The following is an 11,042-nucleotide window of genomic DNA, read 5'->3' as shown; positions in this document are numbered from 1 at the left end:
TAAACACAGGCTCTAACTCCTAGGATTTTATAATTTTATTTTGAAATCAGTGTCAATTTATAAGCTCACATATACAAAATTTAACTATCAAATGACAGTTCAAAGAATGTTATCTGGCACTGTTTTGTAAATAGCAAATGAGAGACATCATCAAACATATAGATGCTCAAAAGAACAAGTGCTTGAGAGAGCTGGAATGCCTAATAGAATTCCTAATAAACTGTGATGAACTTCAGTTTGACCATGAGATACAAGTATGTGTGTGCATGCTATTGCTACCCCATGAACCATAGCCCACCAGGCTCCTCTGTCCATGAGATTCACCTGGCAAGAATACTGGAGTGGGTATCCATACAATCCTCCAGAGGATCTTCCCAACCTAGGGACTGAACCTGCTTAAATCAACTTACATTGTAATGAAAGAAATGTCAACAAAGAGTGGAGAATTGTGTTAGCAATATGGGTCATATGAGGGCGAGGGTGAATATAACAGATCTTGTTTTAGCAAATAACTTCTTTGTTGCTGCCACGTATTTACAAAATATAATAATGAGAGATGGTAAGCCTTAATTGGTGTTTTAGTTATGCTACATATTGGCAATACATATACTAAGATACACTGGCTTACAGGTTAAAGAAATAGCTTGGTTTGGAAAAAATTGCCATGGAAAGCAATTTTCAATAACCTTTGTCCAATCAGTGTTCTGCGGAATCAGCTTTGCTTCTTGTATATTTCACTCAGTTGTCATACGAACCTCCCAATTCTTCTTATGTGAAGATGGCTGGATATTAACCTGGGCATTTGGAAAGATAAGTTAACTTCCAAACAGAAGTAATGATTTAGGATGCATTGGATAAGTTGCTAAATATCCATTCTAGCCATTTCAGGCTTCCCAAACATATAAGTCCTTTATAACACACACTACTTTTTTCTGAGAAAGCAAAACTGAACTTACTTTGATGACTACTGAAAATCATTCCATGTTTTAGTATTTTTCACAGATAAAAACTTCTGTGCTTATGCTAACATCAGGGTGGACTGTTGAGTCATATTACCTGTCAAGCGGATGTATTGTTCATTAATTTGAAAGTCTATATGTCACATATTTTTCAAGAGACCTTCTCAGTTTTATATATTGTAGTTATTCATTTGAGGAAAATATTTTGTAAGAAAATTTTTTTTTCAATAATTAATGTCATATTTTCTTAAATTACTGAGAGAGAAATTTTCTTAGTTCAGAAAATATGGTCATTTTTTCAAAAAGAACCTATGAAATGGTACTCTTTCTAGCTCTTTAAAAGACAAGCTACTTTTGAAGTAGGAATATAATATGCATGATAACTGAAAACCTGGTGATTCACTATTTGGCAAATCCTCAAAATTTTAAACATAGAGTTATCATATGACCTACAATTCTACTCCTAGATAGTCATTCAGGAAAACTGAAAATGTGTCCACACAAAAAGTTGTACATGATTGTTCATAGCAACAGTATTTGTTAAAGCATAGGAGGGGAGACTCTGCAGTGGCCACAGGAATGGAAAAGATCAGTTTTCATTATAATCCCAAAGAAAGGCAATGCCAAAGCATGTTCAAAGTACCTTACAATTGCACTCATCTCACACACAAGCAAAGTAGTGCTCAAAATTCTCCAAGCTAGGCTTCAACAGTATTTGAATCAAGAACTTTCAGATGTTCAAACTGGATTTAGAAAAGGCAGAGAAACCAGAGATCAAATTGCCAACATCTGCTGGATCACAGAAAAAGCAAGAGAGTTCCAGAAAAACATCTGCTGCTCCTTCATTGACTATGCTAAAGCCTTTGACTGTGTGGATCACAACAAACTATGGAAAATTCTTTGAGAGATGGGAATACAAGACCACCTTACCTTCCTCCTGAGAAATCAGTATGCAGGTCAAGAAACAACAGTTAGAGAAGTGGATGTGGAACACTGAATGATTCCAAATCAGGAAAGGAGTAAGTCAAGGTGGTATTTGTCACCCTGCTTATTTAACTTATATGCAGCATACATCATGAAAAATGCCAGGCTTGATGAAGCACAAGATTGCAGAGAGAAATATCAAGAACCTCAGATATACAGATGACACCACCCTTGTTGCATAAAGCAAAGAGGAACTAAAGAGTCTCCTGATGAAAGTGAAAGAGGAGAGTGAAAAAGTTGGCTTAAAACTCAACATTCCAAAAACTAAGATCATGGCATCTGGACCCATCACTTCATGGCAAATAGATGATGAAACAATGGAAACGGTGACATACTTTATTTTCTTGGGCTCCAAAATCACTGCAGATGGTGACTGCAGTCATGAAATTAAAAGACACTTGCTCCTTTGAACAAAAGTTATGACAAACCTAGACAGCATATTAAAAAGTAGAGGTATCACTTTGCTGACAAAGGTCTGTATAGTCAATGCTATGGTTTTTCCAGTAGTCGTGTCTGGATGTGAGGGTTGGACCATAAAGAAAGCTGAGCACTGAGGAATTGATGTTTTTGAACTGTGGTTTTGGAGAAGACTCCTGAGAGTCCCTTGGACTGCAAGGAGATCCTAAATAGTCATTGGAAGGATTGATGCTGAAGCTCCAATACTTTGGCTACCTGAAGTGAAGAACTGACTCTTTAGGAAAGACCCTGATACTGGGAAAGATTGAAGGCAGGGGAAGAAGGGGATAACAGAGGATGAGATGGTTGGATGGCATCACCGATTTGATGGATATGAGGTTGAGCAAGCTCTGGGAGTTGATGATGGACAGGGAAGCCTGGTGTGCTGCAGTCTATGGGGTTGTAAAGGTTAGCACGTGACTGAGCAACTGAACTGAACTGAACTGAGAAGTGGAAACAACCCATGTTTACATCAACAAAATGTTATTTATCTACTCAATAGAATATTATTCACGGTAAAATAGAATGAAGTATACTACAGCATGTATGGACCTTGAAACTGTTATTAATTGAAAGAATCTAGTTAGAAAAAGTTCACATATTGTTTGATAACATTGACATGAAATAATTAGAATAGGTAGATCCATAAAGACAGAAGCAAATTTATGGTTGCCAGGGTTTAAGTATCTTGGGAAGTAGGGACTGACTGCTAACAGTTTTTAAGTTATTAATACATTTTGGAGTACTGAAGATGATCTGAAATTGCAGAGTAGCAATGGTTGCACAATTTGCTAAATATACTAAACACCACTGAATTGTGTGCTTAAAAGGGTGAATTTTGTGATGTGTAGACTGAAGCGACTCAGCAGCAAAAAAAATATTGGTGTATAGTTGCTTTACAATGTTGTATCCATTTCTGCTGGACATCAAAGTGAAGCATCTCTCCATATACATATATCCCCTCTTTTTTTTGAATTTTGTCCCATTTAGGACCCAGCAATCCCACTCCTTGACATACATACCTGGAGAAAACCATAACTATAAAAGATTCATGGGCACCTGTGTCCACTATAGCACTGTTTACAATAGCCAGGACATGGAGGCACCTTAAATGTCCCCTGACAGAGGAATGGATAAAGAGGATGTGGTACATATATACAACTGAGCTGTTGTTTAAAACAATTATTCAGTCTCCCAACTCCACCTTATCAAAATGGCCCAAAGTTCCCCAGTGTGCGCTCCACATGCCTTGTCTATCCCTTGTTGCGGCAAGCTGAGGAAACTTGGTTCTATCGACTCCAGACATGGTCCTTGGGTCTTTGGCTGGCAAATGTTGCCAGTTCTTCAAACCTCAGGTAAGGTAATCCTCAATTACTGGTTCTTCAATTGAAAATAATAATAATGATATATATTCAAATGATTTACAGTTTTCAAACTTGTTGTTGCTGTTGCTGTCTTTTAACATTGTATCACACAAACTTCTCAAAAGACCATTAAGGTACTACTATTGGAGTTCAGGCTGTACTGAATTAAAGGGTTATTTGGTCAAAGTTTTAGGACTTGTCGGGGTGGTTTTCAAAATTGAATCCAAGTCTCCAGATTTCAAAGTGTTGTATTCCATTTTGAGATGGTTCCAAGGAATAATAATTTTTTTTAATTTTTCAAGATAAAAGTAATACACTTTTTTTAGCAGATAAATCTACATTTTCCTCCAAAAACTACTGAGGATTTAATTTTTTCTCTAAATTTATTTCATCCTTTCATGTATAAGACTGCACTCCTGTGGTGTTCCTTGATAACAAGTCATAAAGAGGTAGTTCGTGTTGAAATACCATACGATTTAATAGGAAAACATCTTACCTTGTAACCAGGAAAAGCAATGTATTTTTATATTGGGCAAAATTCTTCCCTTCTTCTCTCCACACACTGTACCCGGCCTCCATCACTGAGTACTGTGACTGTAACTGCAACTTGATCAGGTAAGAGAATCTGGACCATTTTCTCTCCAACATAAATTGCAATGGACATTATAAAAGTTAGATGGTGTTTTTTGTAGCTTGAAACCCCCTTTTCACTTTCATTTTATAGATTCTCAAAATACAAGTTGCAAGTGGCCACTTTTATTTTTATTCCAAATAGTGCTGTTGCCCAATTTTTTATAGACTTACCAGTTCATATATTGCATTTTATAAATAGCATTGATTGCCAAATGTAAGCTTTTATTTATTTCATTTAAATTTTTTATCTATCAGATATAATCTTATTGATCTAGATTTGTTACATCTTTTTTCTTCTGTCTACCACTGATGTCAGTAATCTGCTTTGTGTACACTTTCTTCATCATAGTTTCATTTTTGCTTTGATTTTATATTCTCTCAAATAAACCTGCTAATTAACTTTCTAAATTTTTTTTCCACTAGGAAATTATAATCAAGGTCCTGTGGTAAAATTTGGAGAGATAGCTAGAAGTAGTTAAATCTACGAATGCAGTTTCCCTGAGTCAGTAATTTTTTGGAAAGAGCCTGAAATTAGGAGTGAGATATGTATATGTCTTTTATACATATATACTATTATAAAGCAAGGATTCTTTATTGTATGATAGAGATAGTAATATCCATCTGAGGGTTTAGTCTAAGAAGTAATTTACCAATGAATGACAAGAATCAGGAAAGTAAATATATTTGTCAGTGATGAGTAGGTTCAATTCTATCACCTTACTTTTGATACATTTATGTTCTTAACAAGAAACTGCCCAATTCAGACTTTGAACTCATAGCAAAAGCTTGTTTTAAAATGACATTACTTGGTTTGAAAAATTTGAGTTTATTGTACTGTGAGTGTGTGTGTGTGTGTACACACACTTCCTCAGTGGCTCAGCAGTAAAGAATCCGCCTGCAGTGCAAGAGCTGCAGGAGAACTTGGTTCGATTCCTGGGTCAGGAAGATCCCCTGGAAGAGGAAAATGACAACCCAGTCCATTATTCTTGCCTGGGAAATCTATGGGCAGAGGAGCCTGGCAAGTTACAGTCCACAGAGTTGCAAAGAGCTGGGTACACCTGAAGCGACTTAGCAGCTAGTGCTAGTGGTAAAGAATCCACCTGCCAATGCACGAGACATAAGAGACTTGGTTTGATCCCTGGGTCAGGAAAATCCTGGAGGAGGGCTGGCAACCCACTACAGTATTCTTGCCTGGCAACCCACTACAGTATTCTTGCCTGGAGAATCCCATGGATAAAGGAGGCTGGCTGGCTAGAGTCCATAGGGTCACAAAGAGTCAGATACAACTTAAGCGATTTCTCTCTCTCTTTCTCACACACACACACAGACATATAGTCTAAGAGAGATTATATATATATATATATATATATATATATATATATAATTATCTTCCCAAAACACATACAGAGAAACTAAGGAAGAGAAGAAAAGCAGGCAATTTGAGATTGTGTGTGAGAAAGGCAGTATGCAGAGCCTGGCACTCTTGTAGGATTGCATACGATTGTGCTACCACTCTGGAACATTCTCTTAAGTGGATATAAAGAGTCTTCAGAGCCTGTGCTGGGCATTTTTCCTTGTTTGGGATTATCATCTTTTTTCTGTATCACACTTGATGCGTATGTCTTTGTTCTGCCTGTGTTGTGATGGCATGGGGCTAACTCCACCACTATATCTATCTGTTGCTGATGGTGACCTTTTGACTGAAGCCCAAGAGTGGTGTGCTGAGACCAATTCCCTGAATTGGCTGAAGGATGGAACTTTTTGGTCATGAGGGACCAACCTCACTGTAGATGCTGATCTTGCTCTGCCTTTTCTCTGAGTAAAGTGTTGTCCCACCCGATACTGTGTGAATCCTGTCTTTTTTTGGCAGCCTCCAAACCTGCAAGCCTTGTGGTGGGGTCGCCATCCTGAGACTGCCGGTAGGCATTATTATGCTTTTTGCTGTATTCCACAAGGTGGAGCTCCTCCCCTCGAGGTGGAATCAAGTGTCACTTGCTTCACACTGTGAGGGTGGCAGTGGTCATCCTGCCTCCCTTGGTGCTGCCATTAATACTATTAATATTTTGACCATACCTCTGGCGGGATCTTAGTTTCCTGAACAGGGATGGAGCCCATGTTGCCTGCAATGGAAGCCTGGAGTTATAACCACTGGTTATGTTCTGTTCCTGCACGCTCAGTTGCTTAGCCTTGGCCAACACTTTTTGGTTCCATGGTATGTAGCCTGCCAGGCTCCTCTGTCCATGGGATTATCCAGGCAAGAATACTGGAGCAGGTTGTCATTTCCTTCTCCAAGGGGTCTTTCCCACCCAGGGATTGAACACACATCTCCTGTGCCTCTTGCATCGGCAAGAGGGTTCTTTACCACTGCACCACCTGGGAATCCCCTTTACCGCTAGACCACCAGGGAGTTCCTGGTGCTGCCATTATTAACTTGGGTGTGACTAATAACTTTTTCATCTTTCATATTGCTGTCAATCCACGTATTGATACTTATTGCTAGAGAAAAGTGGCAGCTCTTTTTTGGTTGTTCATGGTAAGAATTTATCTGTCTTTTAAAAGCATTCTTCAATGTGATTATTCTAAGCATGATACCAACCTACTAGGATTGAAGGTGAGTTTTAACATTCTTAAGAACAGTTTTCTTACTCTGGAATCAAAGCAATTTGAATGATTTATTCCTCTGTCTTTAAGGCAATGATTGCTATTTCATATTTTACAGATTCTAGACAATAATTTCTTGTATGTGTTCAGCTTCTTCTGCATTTTATTTATTGTTTCCAGTGTGAGAAATGGTATCTGAATCCTGACTACTCCACCTGCTTATTTGTCAATATGTTCAAGAAATCTTCATGCAATATTGGATTTTAGGTTTTGGGGGCATCTGGCCTTAGGAGCTTATTCTTTTTACTTTATCACTTGAAAATTAATTTTAGAAATTCTGTGGCATACCCTTGAAATGTGTTGAAAAATGACATTGGAACTGATGTAGAATTCATAAGAAACTACAAAGGACGTGTTTGCTTTCTTTCCTTGAGTGCCATATATTCTATCAATGTTATTCAATAGCATTATCTAATGATGGGAAAAAATTTGTATAACTATGCTGTTAGTCAATGTGGTAGTCAAGAGCTACATTGTACCTACTGAGTACCTGAAATGTGACTAGTACTAATCAAACTCTAAATTTTTCATATTTCCTAAATCTAATTAGGTTTTCCTAGGTGGCTCAGTAGGAACGAATCTGCCTGCCAATGCAGGAGACCCAAGGGTTCGATCCTTGAGTTGGGAAGACCCCTGGAGGAGGGTATGTTAACCTGCTCCTGTATTCTTGCCTGGAAAATTCCATGGACAAATGAGCTTGGCAGGCTACAGTCCATGGGGTCGCAAAGAGTCAGACATGACTGAGCATGTACACACACACACACAAATCTAATTCACTTTAAATTTAAATAGCTACATGGAACTCATGTTTACCATGTTTAAAGAGCAGTTTTGACCTTATATCTTATTATGTGTGCTTTATACAATCTTTGACATTACTTGTCTGCAGAATGGTTCATCCAAAGCCAGAAAAGTTACAGAACTAATCAAAAATCAATGTTATAATAGAAGCAACATGAAATTTGAAGTCATGCAGAATCTGGTTTACATTGGAGAGAAACAATTATATAAAAGTCTCCACAAAAGAGGATTAGAATATAAGCCTTTGTAAATGAGGGAGTGGTAGAATTAAATCAAATATGCATGAAACTCTAGCAAAAATAAAAAACTCAATCAGAATTAGTTGCCTTTTTTCCCCCCGTCAATCACAGGGTACTTCCCACCAATAAGTTTGGGAGTCCTTCTCAAACTGGGATGTAGAGACCTACATGCTTTTTTAGAAACACACAATGATATGCTTTTAGTAGCACACTAAATATTTTTTTTTATTTTATTTTTAAACTTTACAATATTATGTTAGTTTTGCCAAATATCTAAATGAATCCGCCACAGGTATACCTGTGTTCCCTATCCTGAACCCTCTTCCCTCCTCCCTCCCCATACCCTCCCTCTGGGTCGTCCCAGTGCATCAGTCCCAAGCATCCAGTATCGTGCATCGAACCTGGACTGGCGACTTGTTTCATACATGATATTATACATGTTTCAATGCTATTCTCGCAAATCTCCCCACCCTCTCCCTCTCCCACAAAGTCCATAGGACTGATCTATACATCAGTGTCTCTTTTGCTGTCTCGTACACAGGATTATTGTTACCATCTTTCTAAATTCCATATATATGTGTTAGTATACTGTATTGGTGTTTTTCTTTCTGGCTGATTTCACTCTGTATAATAGGTTCCAGTTTCATCCATCTCATTAGAACTGATTCAAATGTATTCTTTTTAATGGCTGAGTAATACTCCATTGTGTATATGTACCACTGCTTTCTTATCCATTCATCTGCTGATGGGCATCTAAGTTGCTTCCATGTCCTGGCTATTATAAACAGTGCTGCGATGAACATTGGGGTACACGTGTCTCTTTCCCTTCTGGTTTCCTCAGTGTGTATGCCCAGCAGTGGGATTGCTGGATCATAAGGCAGTTCTATTTCCAGTTTTTTAAGGAATCTCCACACTGTTCTCCATAGTGGCTGTACTAGTTTGCATTCCCACCAACAGTGTAAGCGGGTTCCCTTTTCTCCACACCCTCTCCAGCATTTATTGCTTGTAGACTTTTGGATCCCAGCCATTCTGACTGGCATGAAATGGTACCTCGTAGTGGTTTTGATTTGCATTTCTCTGATAATGAGTGATGTTGAGCATCTTTTCATGTGTTTGTTAGCCATCTGTATGTCTTCTTTGGAGAAATGTCTGTTTAGTTCTTTGGCCCATTTTTTGATTGGGTCGTTTATTTTTCTGGAGTTGAGCTGTAGGAGTTGCTTGTATATTTTTGAGATTAGTTGTTTGTCTGTTGCTTCATTTGCTATTATTTTCTCCCATTCTGAAGGCTGCCTTTTCACCTTGCTAATAGTTTCCTTTGTTGTGCAGAAGCTTTTAAGTTTAATTAGGTCCCATTTGTTTATCTTTGCTTTTATTTCCAATATTCTGGGAGGTGGGTCATAGAGGATCCTGCTGTGATGTATGTTGGAGAGTGTTTTGCCTATGTTCTCCTCTAGGAGTTTCATAGTTTCTGGTCTTACATTGAGATCTTTAATCCATTTTGAGTTTATTTTTGTGTATGGTGTTAGAAAGTGTTCTAGTTTCATTCTTTTACAAGTGGTTGACCAGTTTTCCCAGCACCACTTGTTAAAGAGATTGTCTTTAATCCATTGTATATTCTTGCCTCCTCTGTCAAAGATAAGGTGTCCATATGTGCGTGGATTTATCTCTGGGCTTTCTATTTTATTCCATTGATCAATATTTCTGTCTTTGTGCCAGTACCATACTGTCTTGATAACTGTGGCTTTTTAATAGAGCCTGAAGTCAGGTAGGTTGATTCCTCCAGTTCCATTCTTCTTTCTCAAGATAGCTTTGGCTATTCGAGGTTTTTTGTATTTCCATACAAATTGTGAAATTATTTGTTCTAGCTCTGTGAAGAATACTGTTGGTAGCTTGATAGGGATTGCATTGAATCTATAAATTGCTTTGGGTAGTATACTCATTTTCACTATATTGATTCTTCCAATCCATGAACATGGTATATTTCTCCATCTATTAGTGTCCTCTTTGATTTCTTTCACCAGTGTTTTATAGTTTTCTATATATAGGTCTTTAGTTTCTTTAGGTAGATATATTCCTAAGTATTTTATTCTTTCCGTTGCAATGGTGAATGGAATTGTTTCCTTAATTTCTCTTTCAGTTTTCTCATTATTAGTGTATAGGAATGCAAGGGATTTCTGTGTGTTGATTTTATATCCTGCAACTTTACTATAATCATTGATTAGTTCTAGTAATTTTCTGGTGGAGTCTTTAGGGTTTTCTATGTAGAAGATCATGTCATCTGCAAATAGTGAGAGTTTTACTTCTTCTTTTCCAATTTGGATTCCTTTTATTTCTTTTTCTGCTCTGATTGCTGTGGCCAAAACTTCCAAAACTATGTTGAATAGTAATGGTGAAAGTTGGCACCCTTGTCTTGTTCCTGACTTTAGAGGAAATGCTTTCAATTTTTCGCCATTGAGGATAATGTTTGCTGTGGGTTTGTCATATATAGCTTTTATTATGTTGAGGTATGTTCCTTCTATTCCTGCTTTCTGGAGAGTTGTTATCATAAATGGATGTTGAATTTTGTCAAAGGCTTTCTCTGCATCTATTGAGATAATCATATGGTTTTTATTTTTCAATTTGTTAATGTGGTGTATAACATTGATTGATTTGCGGATATTGAAGAATCCTTGCATCCCTGGGATAAAGCCCACTTGGTCATGGCATATGATCTTTTTAATGTGTTGTTGGATTCTGATTGCTAGAATTTTGTTAAGGATTTTTGCATCTATGTTCATCAGTGATATTGGCCTGTAGTTTTCTTTTTTTGTGGGATCTTTGTCAGGTTTTGGTATTAGGGTGATGGTGGCCTCATAGAATGAGTTTGGAAGTTTACCTTCCTCTGCAATTTTCTGGAAGAGTTTGAGCAGGATAGGTGTTAGCTCTTCTCTAAATTTTTGGTAGAA

This window comes from Bos indicus, chromosome 2 (assembly GCF_029378745.1).
Source record: "Bos indicus isolate NIAB-ARS_2022 breed Sahiwal x Tharparkar chromosome 2, NIAB-ARS_B.indTharparkar_mat_pri_1.0, whole genome shotgun sequence".
NCBI classification, from domain to species: Eukaryota; Metazoa; Chordata; class Mammalia; order Artiodactyla; family Bovidae; genus Bos; species Bos indicus.
This window is presented reverse-complemented; position numbering follows the sequence as displayed.